Genomic DNA, 16,344 nt, shown 5'->3' with positions numbered 1-16,344 from the left:
ATTGATTCCTTCTAGTGTATTTTTCATTTCAGTTATTGTATTGTTCATCTCTGTTTGCTTGTTCTTTAATGTTTCTAGGTGTTTGTTCTTTAATTCTTCTGGGTCTTTGTTAAACATTTCTTGCATCTTCTTGATCTTTTCCTCCATACTTTTTCTGAGGTCCTGGATCATCTTCACTATCATTATTCTGAATTCTTTTTCTGCAAGTTTTCCTATCTCCACTTCACTTAATTGTTTTTCTGCAGTTTTATCTTGTTCCTTTGTCTGGTACATAGCTCTCTGCCTTTTCATTTTGTATATCTTTCTGTGAATGTGGTTTTCATTTTACAGGCTGCAGGACTGTAGTTTTCTTGTTTCTGCTCTCTGCCCTCTGGTGTATGAGGCTATCTAAGAGGCTTGTGCAAGCTTCCTGATGGGAGGGACTGGTGGTGGGTAGAACTGGGTGTTGCTCTGGTGGGCAGGGCTCAGTAAAACTTTAATCCTCTTGTCTGCTGGTGGGTGGGGCTGAGCTCCCTCCCTGTTGGTTGGTTGGCCAGAGGTGACCCAACACTGGAGCCACAGGCTCTTTGTTGGGGCTAATAGTGGACTCCAGGAGGGCTCATGCCGTGAAGTACTTCCGAGAACTTCTGCTAGTGTCTTGTCACCATGGTGAGCCACAGTCGCCCCCTGCCTCTTCAGGAGATCCTCCAACACTAACAGGTAAGTTTGGTTCAGTCTCTATTGGATCTCTGCTCTTTCCCCCTGGGTCCTGATGCACAAACTACTTTGTGTGTGCTCTCCAAGAGTGGAGTCTCTGTTGCCCCAGTCCTGTCGAAGTCCTGCAATCAAGTCCCGCTAGCCTCCAAAGTCTGATTCCCTGAGAATTCCTCCTCCCATTGACAGATCCTGACGTTGGGAAATCTGATGTTGGGCTCAGAACCTTCACTTCAGTGGATGGGCTTCTGTGGTATAATTTTTCTCCTGTTTGTGAGTCACCCACCCAGTAGTTATGGGATTTGATTTTATTGTGATTGCACCCCTCCTACCATCTCATTGTGGCTTCTCCTTTGTCTTTGGATGTGGGGTATATTTTTTGGTGAGTTCCAGTGTCTTCCTGTCGATGATTGTTCATCAGTTATTTATGATTCCAGTGCTCTTGCATGAGGGATTGAGCACACATCCTTCTACTCTGCCATCTTGAGCAAATCTCCCTCATGCATTACACTTTTTATCCTGAAATTTTTAAAAAAGACTTCCATATTTTCATGCACTCTCCAAAATTTTCTATGTGTCAGAAAGGAAGAGATGAAGGAAAGATTTAAAGGAACAACTAAAGCCAGTTAATCATGCCCAGTGACCCAAATTCTGATATATATATATATATATATATATATATATATATATATATATATATATATATGTATAAAATCACCATAATTTTGAAAAGTCAACAATATTTAATCAGTACCCTTTCCAATGGCACCTCAGCCTGATTACTTCCCTTTCTATTGTTGTCCATCACTAATATAGAGTCTATGATTACATTTTTCTACCCACCTCTATGCAAACCACCTTTCAAAAAGTTATCAGGAAAATAAAACACAAAAATTACATGATTAAATTGTGTGAATTTAAATTACCTGTAGTTCTGTGCTTTCTAGTTTTCCTACTAATGCACTCCCCTACTTCCTTTTCACTACTCTGACAATTCTTTTGTGTGTTGCTCCTTCTCTGACGTTTGAACTTTCAGACTTCTCATAATTCAGTTCTACAGCCTTAATTTTCTCATCTAAACATGTTGTCTGGAGTGACCTCATCCACTCTCATTGACCCCACAAGCCATATTCTCTTTAATGACTTTTATCCAATGTTCAGGCTTTTGTATCTAAACATCTTCTGGACAGATTCACTTGTATTTTCCACTGATATCTGAAACTCAACATGTCAAAACTGAATTTTAATCTTTCCTCTTATAACTCACATTTACCTACCATATTTTTTATGTCATAGGATGAAACATTGATCATCATCTTGTTAACAAAAGCAGAAACATGGCAAAAATCTTTTCCTTCTAACTAACCTCTCACATTTAATCAATTACTAAGTTCTTTCCATATTACCTCCTATACATTTCTCAAATGTATACCTTTTCTCCATCTCTGCTATCAGTTTCCAAACCTTTGGAATATCTTACAACTTTATAGTAGTTTACCTTTTTTTCCATCACAGAACTTCCTTTTATGTTGCAATATAAGTAGATCAGGGTTTACTAAGCATTTTTTAATGTGAACTTTTGATTGAAATATGCCATACTTACAGAGAAGTGTACAGATCATAACCGAAAAGCTTAATGGATTTTCATAAAGTTACCAGAACCTCAGATCTTGTTTGTGCTGCCTCAGTCTCTATCATCTTGGAGCAACGACTGTTCTGACTTCTAACACCACAAATTAGATTTTCATTCTTTTGAACTTAGGTAAACAGATTCATACTGTACATGTTATTCTGTTGCTAGTTATTTTTCTCAACATTTTATTCATGTGATTCATTGAGTTTGCTTAGTCTTAGTTCATTTAGTTTCCTTACTGTATCGTATTCCATGATGTGAGTATATCACAATGTTCTATCAATTCTCCTGTTGATGGCCATTTGGTGTCTCCTATATTTGACTATTATGAATATGTTGCTGTAAACATTTGTATATATGCCTTTCAGTTGGACATTTTTATGCATTTCATTTGGGTATCTAACAACATATAATCACTGCCTATTAGGGAAAGTTTATGTTCAGCTTCAGGAGATATTGACAAACAGTTTTCCAAAATGTTTGAGCAATTTACTCTCCTAAAAACAATGTAGGGAAATTTTAATTTCTCTATGCCATTGTCACGACTTGATTCTGTCTTTTTCATTTAAACTATTTTATGGATGTGTTTTGATATTGCATTGCAAGGTTTTTTTTTAATTGAAGTATACTTAATTTACAGTATTGTATTAGTTTCAGGTGTACAGCATAGTGATTCTGTTATTTTTTTCTGATTATATACCATTATAGGTCATAGATTATTACAATATATTGAATATAAATATCTGTGCTATATAGTAAATCTTTGTTGCTTATTTATTTTGTGTATGGTAGTTTGTACCTGTTAATCTCATATTCCTAATTTATCTCTCCCAACCCCTCCTTTTCCTCTTTGGCAACCATCAGTTTGTTTTGAATGTTTCTGTTTCTGTTTTATATATAGATTAATTTGTATTACTTTTTTATATTCCACATATAAGTGATATCATATAGTATTTGTCTTTCTGTGTCTGACTTAATTCACTAAGTATAATATTCTTTAGGTCCATCCATGTTTCTGCAAATGGCAATATTTCATTTTTTTAATGGATGAGTAATATACCACATCTTCTTAAGCCAATCTGCTGTTGATGGGCACTTGGGTGGTTGCCCTATCTTGGCTATTGCAAATACTGCTGCTATGAACATTGGGGTGCTTGTGCCTTTTTTCTTCTTTTCCAGATATATACCCAGGAGTGAGATTGTTAGACCATAGGGTAGCTCTATTTTTAGTTTTATAAAGAACATCCATACTCTTTTCATAGAGGCTGCACCAATTTACATTTCCACCAACAGCATACGAAGGTTCTCTTTTCTCCACACCATCTCCAGCATTTAATATTGGTAGACTTTTTGATGATAGCTATTGTGACTAGTGTGAACAGACACCTCATTGTGGTTTGAATCTACATTTCTCATAATTAGCGATATTGAGCATCTTTTCATGTGCCTGTTGGCCATCAGCATGTCTTCTTTGGAAAAAAAATGTCTATTTAGGTCTTCTGCCCATTTTTTGATTGGGTTGTTTATTTGTTTTTATTTATTTTTTGATATTAAGTTGTATGAGATGTTTGTACATTTTGAATATTAACCTCTTGTTGGCAACATCACTTGCAAATATTTTCTTCCATTCCTTATGTTGTCTTTTCACTTTGTTGATAGTTTCCTTTTCTGTGCAAAAGGTTTTAAGTCTAATTACGTCCCATTCATTGATTTTTTGCTTTTATTTCCTTTGCCTTGGGAGACTGACATAAGAAAATATTGCTACAATTTATGGATTTTTTCACTTTCTCTTTCTGATATTTCATTATTATTGTAAAGAAATGCAACATATTTCTGTATATTAATCTCATATCCTGCTACCTACCTGAATTCATTTATTCATTCTAATAGATTTTTTGTGGAAAATTTAGGGTTGTCTATATAGAGTACCATATCATCTGCAAATAGTGACAGTTTTACCTCTTTATTTTCAATCTGCATACCTCTTATTTCTTATTATTGTTTGACTGCTGTGGCTAGGTCTTCCAGTACCATGTTGGATAGAAGTGGTGAGAGTGGGCATCCTTGTTTTGTTCCTGAATTTAACAGGAAGGTTTTAAGCTTTTCACCATTAAGTATTATGTTGGCAGTGGATTTTTCATAAATGGCTTTTACTATGTTGAAATATGTTATCTCTATACCCACTTTAGTGAGAGTTTTTATCAAGAATGGATGTTTAATTTTGTCAAATGCTGTGTGCATTGAAATGATCATGTGGCTTTTGTCCTTTCTTCTATTAATATGGTCTATCTTATTGATTGATCTGATTATGTTGAACCATCCTTGCAACCCTGGAATGAATCCAACTTGATCATGATGTAAGATCCTTTTTATGTATTGTTGGATTCAGTTTGCTAGTATTTTTTGAGGATTTTTGCATCTATATTCATCAAAGATATTGGCCTGTATTTATCTTTTTGGCAGTATCTTTGTCTGATTTTGGTATCAGGGTAATGATGGCCTCATAGAGTGAATTTAGGAGCCTTCCCAGCTCTTCAATTTTTGGAATAATTTTAGAAATTTAGGTATAAGTTCTTCTTTCTGTGTTTGGTAAAATTCCCTATTGAAACCATCCAGTCCTGGACTTTTTTTTTCAGGGAGGGTTTTGTTTTCATTACATATTCTATTTCACTTCTATTCACTGGTCTTCAAATAATCTGTTTCTTCTTGACTCAGTTTTGTCAGATTGTATGTTTCTAGAAACTTGTTTATTTCTTCTAAGTTGGTCCAAGTTGTTGGCTTATAACTGCTCATACTATTCTCTCACAATTATTTTTTTTGTATTACTGTGGCATCAGTTGTTATTTCTCCTCTTTCATTTCTTATTTTGTTTATTTGGTCCTCTCTTCTTGGTAAGCCTGGCTAGAGGTACGTCAATTTTGTTTTATCTTTTCAAAAAAACAGACTTGGTTTCATTGATCTTTTCTATGGTTTTTAAATCTCTAGTTTATTTATTTCCTTTTTGATTATATTTCCTTCCTCCTGCTGACTTTGTATTTTGTTTGCTCTTCTTTTTCTAATTCTTTTATATGGTAGGTTAGGTTGTTGGTTTGATATTTTTCTTGCTTCTTGAGAAAGCTAAGAGTTTGTATTGCTATAACTTTCGTCTTAGAACTGCTTTTGCTGTGTCCCATATATTTTGTAAGGTTGTGCTTTCATTTTTGTTGTCTTCAGGTTTTTTCTGATATCTTCTTTGATTTCATCATTGACATATTAGTATTTTAGTAGCATGTTGTTTAATCTCCAGGTATTCATTCTTTTCCCATTTTTCATTCTATTGTTGATTTCTGGTCTCATATTGTTGTGATGAGAAAAGATGCTTGAAGTACTTTCTATTCTCTTAAATTTGTTGAAGCTTGTTTTGTGACTCAGTATGTGTTCTATCCTAAAGAACATTCCATGTGGGCTTGAAAAGGTTTTGTTTTGTTTTGTGGTGTAGCGTCCTGTGGATATCAATTAAGTCCAACTGGTCTATTGTTTCATTTAGGACCTCTGTTTCCTTATTGATTTTGTTAGGATTACCTGCCCATTGATATCAATGGGGTTTGAAGTTGCCTACTATTATTGTATTATTGTCTATTTCTCCTTTAATGTCTGTCAGTATTTGTTTTATATATTTAGGTGCAACTATATTGGGTGCGTATATATTAAAGAGTGTAATAGCCTCTTCTTGTATTGATCTCTTTATCATTATATCATGTCTGTCTTTGTTTATGAACTTTGTTTTAAAGTCTATTCTGTCTGATATGAGTATAGCTACCCCCACTTTCTTGTCATTTCCATTTGCATGTTATATCATTTTCCATTGTCTTACCTTTCAATCTGTGTTTGTCTTTCACCCTGAAGTGTGTTTCTTTTAGGCAACATATTGTAGGTTCTTGTTTTGTTATGTAACTTGCCATTCTATGTCTTTTGATCTGAACATTTAGTCCATTGACATTTAAAGCAACTATTGATACGTATGTACTTACAGCCATCTTAATTATTGCTTTCCAGTGGTTTTGTAGCTCTTCTTTGTTTATTTCTTCTTCTTTTTGTTTTTCCTTTTGTGGTTTGATCATTTTCTTTTGTAGTATGTTTGAGTTCCTTTCTTTTTGGTTTTTGTGAATCTTTTGTATGTTTTTGATTTGTGGTTATGATGGAGTTCAAGTATGTTGGCCCATAATTCTATCTACTTACTTTACACTAATAGTGATTCAGGTTCAAATACATTCTGAAAGATCTACATTTTTTATATTCCTCTCCCTAGCATTTTGTGATTTTGATGTCCTATTTTACACCTTCATGCTTATCCTTTTACCATTTATTGTAGTCACAAACACTTTTACAGTTTTTGAAATTATTTTTTAATCTATGAAATGGATTATTAAAATGATCTTCATTTCTTTTATACATTTGACTTTCCTATTGTTATTTTCCATTTCCTATAGACTCTTGCCTCTTTTCTATTTAGAGAAGACCCTTCAATATTTCTTTTAGGGTAGGTTTAGTATTGTTGAATTCTTTTAGTTTTTGCTCTTCTGATAAATTCTTTGTCGTTCTTTCTATTCTAAATGATATCTTGCTGAGTAGAGTATCCTAGGTTGCAAATTTTTCCCTTTCAGGATTTTGAATATATCATGCCACTACCTTCTGACCTGCAAAATTTCAGCAGAGAAATCAGCTGATATCTTTATGTGAGTTCCCCTGTAACTTACTCTTTGTTTTTCTCTTGTTGCTTTTAGAATCTTCTCTTTAACTCTTGCCATTTTAATTATGATATATCTTGGTGTGGGTCTGTTTGGGTTCACCTTGTTTGGGACCTTCTGTGTTTCCTGTACCTGGATATCTGTTTCCTTCTTTAAATGAGAGCTTTTCTGCTGTAATTTCTTCAAATACATTTTCAATGCCCTCTCTCTTTTCTCCTTCTGGAAATTTTATTATGTGTAGGTTGGTGCATTTTATATTATCTCATAGGTCTTCTATGTTCCTTTCATTTTTAAAAAAATTGTCTTTCTGTCTGCTGTTCTGATTGAGTGATTTTCTGTATTCAAACTTCCAGATCACTTATTTGTTTTCCTGTGTCATTTAGTCTGCTATTCATTGCCTCTAGATTGGTTTTTATCTCAACAGTAGAATTGTCTGTTTTTTACTGGTTGTCTTTATAGTTTCTAGTTCCTTGTTACAGTGATCTGCATTTCTATATATAATCAGTTAGCATATTTAATTACCTCCTTTTTGAACTCAGGGTCTAATAGAATGGGAAGCTTTATTTTATTATTTGTTATTTCAGGATATTTCTCTCTCTCTCTCTCTCTCTCTTTTCTTTTTTAATTGAGTGTAATCCCACTGCCTTTTCATTTAGAAAACTTTCTCTGTCTCTATGAATTTAGGAGAAATCATTATCTACTCTGTGTTGAAGGGCTGTTTTTATGTGAGAGCATCCCTTTGTAGACTGTGTCTAATTTTTTGGGGGGGGGGCTGGTTTTGGTATGGATGCCAGCCACATCTTTCCTCAGGGTGTGCAGACCATTATCACCTTGATAGTGTGTGTGGTTGGTATTTTAGTACCTAGGCCTTGTGCAGGATGTGAGGTGGAGTTTCCTCCCTGTTCTGTGGCTTTTGCAAGCAAAATAATAACTAGTTTTTATTCACCATATTTAGTATTTGAAATAATAACTGATATAATACGTGTAATATATAAAATATTTAAGATGCATCACTTATGAGTACTTCTTAAGATATTGTATAATTTTAGTTGAGAGTAAAGGCTACCATATGTGTATTTAAAAAAATAAATAAAGCATACATATTCCCCAGGCAATGCAGGCAGTATGGATTTATGGATGTCTTCTTTTGCTCATAGTGAAGTAGTTAATGAACATAAATTGATTAAGATGGTACTTACTCTAGTGGATTCTTATTGCAACAAGCTAAATTAGAGTAAATAAATAAAATACTTTAGAATTAATAATTTTCATAAAGATAAAAGAACAGACATTTGCTCACAAATAGATTTTTAAGGTTACTTAACAACTAAGCAAATGTTTTTTAAAGATCTGAGAACTGTCCATACTATCTTGATATAATTGAATTAAAAGCCTATTTACTCTAATGAGCAGTATGATTAAATCATTTACTTACAGATCAAATATTTTAATTATGTAAACAAGTTATACAGAAACATAAAATATTCCATTAAGCTTCACAATTAATAATGCTATGTTTATAAGTTCAGATTTTTTTTGTTTAAAATTGATAGTTACCATTTTTAAAGTTTTTATGGATTCACTAATTAAGGAAAAAATATTTAAAGCCATAAAAGTAACAAGCTTGTTAAAGTTTTATTGCCTTTTTCTTTTCCTTCTGTTATTATTTAGGATTCCAAATGGATTGTCACCAGATGTTCATTATGTGTATGAAACAAGAAAAATCATTCAAAACAGAGTCATAGCAGAATGTTGCATGCCACTGAGGTCCCTTAATGGAAGGAGATAAAATCCCTGCTTCTATGATGATTCAATAATGCATTTTCAAAATAGACACCAGATTTCTCACTGTTGTACTAGGAGAGAGTTAAACCAGGGGAAGATAATGGAATGATCCTTGTGTTAATGGATTAGAGGTAGAGTCAACAAAATGAATTCACAGTTTGCTTGCTTAATATAGATGCAAATGGTTATATGGAGAAATATTTATAAATATGTGTATATATGCGGGTTATGTGGCCCTGAGTTTTTGGCTAAGAGTGCCTGGAAGCAATAATATCCTAATAGTAATGAACACACCTACAACCATAAACTTGATTTCTAATATATTCCTGCAATAAAAGGACACATGGATTCTTATAAGATGGCTGATTTTAGGACTGGGGATGGGAATATAGATGATGATTGTGGAGCATCTTGTAGTTCCAGAGAGTAAGAAAGTGCTCAAAAATTGATGGGTGTATATAAAAGGGATAAAGGAGCTAACTGAAATAGCTTCCATTGGATAAAGCTGGAACCATTTAAGCAACAAAATAAGTAAAGTGGTATTGGATTTTAACCCAAAGTGTGACATAAATAACCATGAGTTCATACTGATATAAATACATGATTGAATAAATAAATTAGTTAGAGAGAGTAGATAAATGCCCCATGCAGAAGAATTCCAAATAATTTATTTAGATATCTGCCCTCAAACAGGTGCAACTTAATTCCTTACTCTTTAAGTATGGGATACACATAGTGATTTATTTCCAGATTACAGTATGGAAATGGGGGAAAAAGAGTAACTTTACAGTGGAGAAACCTGACCAACACTATTTCAAGTTAGGTTATCAAGGTCAATCTCAACAAGGAAACATCATACTGATAGCATGTACTTTTGATATCTTGTGATGAGAACAGCACTTTACCTCTAGGGTCTTCCTCCTAAAAATATATTACCTCAGTTTAGTTATAAGGAAAACATCAGACAAGTGCCAATTAAAGAGAATTATAGGATATATCTGAACAGTAATCCTCAAAATTATCAAGATAATCAAAAGTAACGGAAGTCTGAGATATTGTTACAGTCAAAAAGAGTCTAAGGAGACATCACTAATAGATGTAATGTGGTATCTTGGAATAGAAAAGAGACATTGGTTTAAAAAAAGAGAAAAACTATGAATGAAGTATGGACTTTTTAATTTATTAATTTTGGTACAATAATTGTGATAAATATACTTTACCAATGTAACATATTAAAATAAGGAAAATTATTATGGTATATGGGAACCATACTTAGAATAATCTTATAAACCTAGAAACTTCCAGCTCTGGGAAGCATTGGGCCCACCAGCAAAGTATGCCAGGATCTGATTCTACCAATCAGTGGGCCTACATCAGCTCCAGGACACCCTGGACCCACAGACAGCCATGTCAGAATGTGAGCCCAACCACCATCAGGTTGATGCCAACCCTGGGACCGACCACAGGCCACAGCCTTGACCAACACCAGTATGACACTAGCTCTAGGACACCCAGCCCCACAGCAAGTCAACTTGGGATCCAACTCCACCCACCAGTGGGCCAGCACTATCCCCAGAACTCTCTGCAGGCAGTCAGCTCATGACAGCTCCCTCCCACCAGTGTGTCAGAATCAGGACTGGGACACCCTAGGCTGTGCAGTCAGCCCTGCTAAGACCTGGACCTTATGGCTGATGACTGGCAGCATTCTCCCTAGGCAGAGCCTGGCAATCAACTGGGAAAGAAGTGAGCCACAACCAATTCAAGACCCAGGCAGCCCACATAGATGACACCTGTAGAAAAATATAGATCTGGTGTCCAGAAGGGAGAGTGCTGCTGAATATTCCCTACATAAGGCCACTTCTCCAAAATCAGGAAACATAAAAAACCTACTAAATACATAGAAATAAAAACAGAAAATTAGGCAAAATGAAGTGACAGAAGAATATGTACCAAATAAAAGAACAAGATAATATCCCAGAAGAAGGACTAAGAGAAGTGGAGATATGCAATAACTCTGATATAGACTACAGAGTAATGATCATAAGGATGCTCAAAGAACTTGAGAGCAGAATGAATGGAGTGAGAAAGAAGTTTCTAACAAAAAGTTAGAATAAATATTAAAATAAAACAGAGTTGAATAATACAATAATTGAAATTAAAAATACATGAGAAGGAATCAACAGTAGATTAGAAGATGAAGAGAAATTTATAAGCAAACTGGATGAAAAAGTAATAGAAACCACTCAAGCTGAAAGGAAAAATGAAAAATGAATGTAAAAATTGAGAACACGTTAAGAGACCTCTGGGACAACATCAAGCACACTAACATTTGCATTATAGGGCTCCTAGAAAAAGAGAAAGAGAAAGGGAATGAGAATATCCAAAATTGATAGGGAACACATCCTTCACACACACAAGTTTCCTGTTTTCCCTTTGTAATCCCACTCATTTTATCCTCCCTGGACCTTTCCCCCCTATTCATGGGACTACTCATCTGTTCTTTCTCTATAGATTAATTTACATTTTTTAGAATTTTATATATTGATAAATGGAATCATGCAGTACTTTCTTGAGTCTGGCTTCCATTTTCTCAGCATAATTATTTTGAAATTTATCCATAGTGCTGTCTGTATGAATAATCATTATTTTTATTCCTGAGTAGTATCCCATTATATGGATATACCACTCTTTGTTGATCCATTAACTTGTTGATAGAAATTTGGGTTGTTTCCAGTTTAGGTCTATTAGAGATAAAGCTGCTATGAACAACTATGTACAAGTCATTGTATGGGCATGTTTTTTTTCCTCTTGGGTAAATGCCTATGAATGGAATTAGTTGGTTATATGTTTGATGTGGGTTTGGCTTTTTAAGAAACTGCCAAACTCTAAAAGCAGTTGCTCACTATATAATGTCCAATTCATAAAATGAAAGTGCAAAAGTGATGTTACCATATAACACTCCCTGGTGAAACCAGGAAAATTAGAGAACTGTTTATAAAGCTTTGACTGAAATATGGAATAATGTGAATAATATAAAATACTACTTGTAGTAAAACACTTGATATTGCTGCTGTACCTCCAATTTAGTAGTTTGCTACTCACATGAAAAATATTTGATCTGCTAACTGAAATCTTATGATTGGTAGTCATTTAATGATGAACCAAATTATACCTCAGGGATTACTGTGCTAGTGTTCTTTCGATATCAATGAAAACTTATTGATGAGGACTGTTTTATGAGGCTTTTGCTAAGTACTTTTACTAGTGAAGTGATATTCAACTAAAATTAAACTAACATTTTAATGTTTAACATGCTTTAATATATGTGAAAAGTGAAACTGCCATGCTTAAGGAAAATATTGCAAGAGCTGTATCACAGATCAGAAGTGTGGTACCCGAAAATACATATATTTATTTTATGCAAAATAGAGTGGAATTAGCAGTATGTAAATGTCTAACTCATTAAAAATTATTCTAATCATCATTTATACTATTTTTGGCCATGTCAATTATCAGTATATTTGATCATGTCAAACTAAATCATGTAAAAGTTGATTCCAAGGGAAAAAAAACATTTTTTCTACATAGAGAATAAAGTGACTTTCAAAAGTTTTTGTGCTCTTTCATAATTTTCAGGTTCCACCCATCTGTTGTCCAATGATTTGACACATTTCCCACGGCAGCTTAGACATAAGTTTTCTGTAGATTTTTTGTATGAAATTACACATGGTGAATCTGTCAATGAATGGAAGGATGAGGCAAACTTTCTGCCAGTTGATGAAGGTTTATGATTTATAGTGGAAATTTTAATTGGACGCCACATCCTAAGAATAACATATAATTTCTTACATTCAGTGACTTTTTGACTATACTTAATTCCAGAGTAAATAGAGATGTGTATACTACCATTGCACAGCACCTAAGAGATTTGCATTGTATTACAATAATAATAATAATAATTCTTGGCTTCTATATCCATGATCATTGATAGTGAAGTTTCCTTTATAAGACACCAAACTCAAATTGAAACAGGGAGGAGTCAAGATGGCAGAGGAGTAGGACGATGTGGAGTTCATCTCTCCCCCACAAATGCATCAAGAATACATCTACAAATGGAACAATTCTTACAGAGCACTGGCTGAACACTAGCAGAGGACCTCAGACACCTAAAAGGACAAGAAAGATACCTGCATAACTGGGGAAGAAGAAGGGAAAAGGAAGAGGAGAGGAAGCGGGAAGAGACCAGTGACCTGGGGGAACAGAGCTGAAGGAAAGGAGAGGTTCCTGCCTTGGGGAAAGCTCCCTCACTGGTGGGGAGATCAGTTGGGAAAGAAGGGAATATTCAGGGGCTATCAGAGGAGAGCTCAACAATTGGTCTGTGGCAGGCAGGAAAGAGTGAGACCTACACAGATGATCCATACCACACCCATGCGTGCCCCAGCCTGAGACGTGTGTCTATCAGTGCGTATGAGGACTGGGTAATAGAACGTGGGTTTAGAGAGCAAACTTAAGAAGAGGACTGCTGTTGGCTGTGAGTAGACAGACAGAGGGGACAGGAGTGAGGAAATTTACAACTGGGAATGCTTGTGAAGGAAATCAGGACTGCCATAAAAGTGAAAAGCCATTGTTGAGTGATGCACAAGGGGTAGGGCCACCATTGCAGCTTCTCTCCACATGTTCTGGCCACTGCCTCCACGGGTTCTAGGCAGGTCACCCTCTGGGGCTGGGTCTCTCGTGCCTGAGGTGGCCAGCTCCCCCTCAAACCCCATCCCTGACAGGTCCTGCTCTATTGTGCCCATGGCTGCTGGCTACCCTGCATGCCCTGTCCCCACTGGGGCTCTTCTGATCCCAGCTGCCACCACCTCCATGCCCATTCCTCACAGGGACAGCATAGGGAGCAGACCTCTGTGGGTGAACAACCTGGAGAGATGGGGCTGAAACCACAGCTGAGCCACAGGGGTCCTGTAACTAAAGAAGAAAACCTGAAATCTCTCCTCACAGTTGTGCAAACCACTAAGTAACAACCCTGTGACTTGCATTGTAAACTCAGCACCTACAGAATATATGAATGGACCATGAGTGCAGCTGTAGACTTTGTGGGCACATACATAAAGGGGTTGGGTGAAGCCAGACTCTGAACTTCCCCCATAGCACCCACAGTGGGACCAGATCCATTATTACTGCAATCCTGGGACCTGATTTCAATGGATCTACACTGGTGGCCAGATGAAAACAATGTCTGAGAGACACCAGGGCCAACTTCCAGCATGCCCACAGTTAAGGTGGGACTGAGAGCAGTGCCAACAACAGTGTAATCTGAGAGCTTGCACAACGGGTGGAAGGTTAAACAACAGAGCAAACCCACAAGTGAACATCTCCAGAGGAGGAATACACAGTGGCTTCCTACACAGAAGGAGTGCTCCAATCTGGCTTACCTCACACAGCAGATCAAAAACACAGCTAAGAAACAGATCTGGGGGTCTCTACTCCAACAACAAAGGAGTAGGCCCCACGTCTGGCAGAGAAAGGACAACCACAGAGTAAAGGGGAGGCCCTGCTCAATATCTAGTGCAGGCTCTGTTCACCACATCAGTCACACTTCCTATCAAGGGGATAAGGACCAACATACACTGAGGAAAGACATGGCAGGCATCTATACTAAAAACAGCACCTGCACCAAAAAATATTAAGCCCAGGCAGGCTACACAGGGACATTCCCACATTAAAATAGTCCTCCACACAGCCTGAGGGTCTGGCAGCAGGAGGCCAAATCCCCAGAACATTTAGTCTTGAAGACCAATGAGGCTTGAGTGCAGGAGCTCCACATGGCTGGGAGAAAAAAAGACTCCATTTTGGAGGGTTCACACAAGGTCTCACATGCACTGGGACCGAGCACAAAGCAATACCTCCATAGGAACATGGGCTACACTTACCTAGGGTCCTTGGAGGGACTTCTGGGGATGCAAAGGTAGACTATAGTTCCCTGTGAGGGCAAGGACACTGGTATCAGAAGCCTGAGGGAATATTGATCAGAGAGAGCTCTCCCAGAGGTCCATATTTCGGCACAAAGACCCAACCACACCTAACAACATACAGTTTCCAGTGCTGGAAACCTTCAGTCCTAAAGACCAACAAGATTGGAACATAGCTCCACCCATCAGAAGTAAAGCTGCCTAAATTCATACTAAGCTCACAGCCATGGCAAAACACACACTTTCATGTGGACCTCTCATCAGAGGGACAAGACTCAGATCCACCCACCAGAGGGCAGACACCAGTACCTCACACCAGGAAACCTGCACAAGCCCTTGGGTCAACCTCACCCACCAGGGGGAAGATACAGAAGCAAAAGGAACTACAATTCTGCAGCCTGTGGAAAGGAAACCACAAACACAGAAAGTTAGACAAAAAGAGATGACAGAGAAATATGTTGCAAATGAAGGAAAAAGATAAAACCCCATAAGAACTACTAAGTGAAGTGGAGTAAGCAATCTACCTGAAAAAGAATTCAGAGTAATGATAGTAAAGATGATCCAAAATCTCAGAAAAAGAATGGAGGCGCTTATTGAGAAGATACAAGAAATGTTTAACAAAGAGCTAGACAATTTAAAGAACAAACAAACAGAGATGAACAATACAATAACTGAAATTAAAAATACCCTAGAAGGAATTAATAGCAGAATAACTGTGGCAGAAGAATGAATAAGTGAGCTGGAAAATAGAGTGGTGGAAATCATTGCCACAGAACAGAATAAAGAAAAAAGAATGAAAAGAAATGAGGACAGTCTCAGAGACCTCTGGGGCAACATGAAATGCACCAACATTCACATTATAGGGGTCCCAGAAGGAGAAGAGAAAGAGAAACGGCCTGAAAAAATATTTGAAGGTATTATAGCTAAAAAATTCCATAACATGAGAAAGGAAACACTCATTCAAGTTCAGAGGGCTCAGAGAATCATATGTAGGATGAAAAGAAGGAGGAACATGCCAAGACACATATTAATGAAACAGACAAAATATAAAAACAAAGAAAGATGTTAAAAACAACAAGGGAAAAGCAGTGACTAATATACAAGGGACTCCCCATAAGGTTATCAGCTGATTTCTCAGCAGAAACTCTGCAGGCCACAATATGTTTCAAGTGATGAAAGGGAAAAACCCAAAACCAAGAAGGCTCTACATAGCAAGGCTCTCATTCAGATCCAACAGAGAAATCAGAACTTTTAGATACAAGCAAAAGCTAAGAGAATTCAGCACCACCAAACCAGCTTTACAACAAATGCTAAAGGGACTTATCTAGGCGGGAAAGAGACCAGTAACTTAAAACAACCTTGCACATATATAGAGTGCTGTATTAAAACTTCATGAGAACAGCAAACCCAACAACTACTATAGATACACACACAGAAATAAAAAGCTACCCAAACACAACATAAAATATGGTGATCACACAACAAGAGAAGGGAACAAAATAGAAAGGGAAGAGAAAACCCTACAGAAACAAAC

Source organism: Pseudorca crassidens, chromosome X, assembly GCF_039906515.1.
Source record: "Pseudorca crassidens isolate mPseCra1 chromosome X, mPseCra1.hap1, whole genome shotgun sequence".
NCBI lineage: Eukaryota > Metazoa > Chordata > Mammalia > Artiodactyla > Delphinidae > Pseudorca > Pseudorca crassidens.
This window is presented reverse-complemented; position numbering follows the sequence as displayed.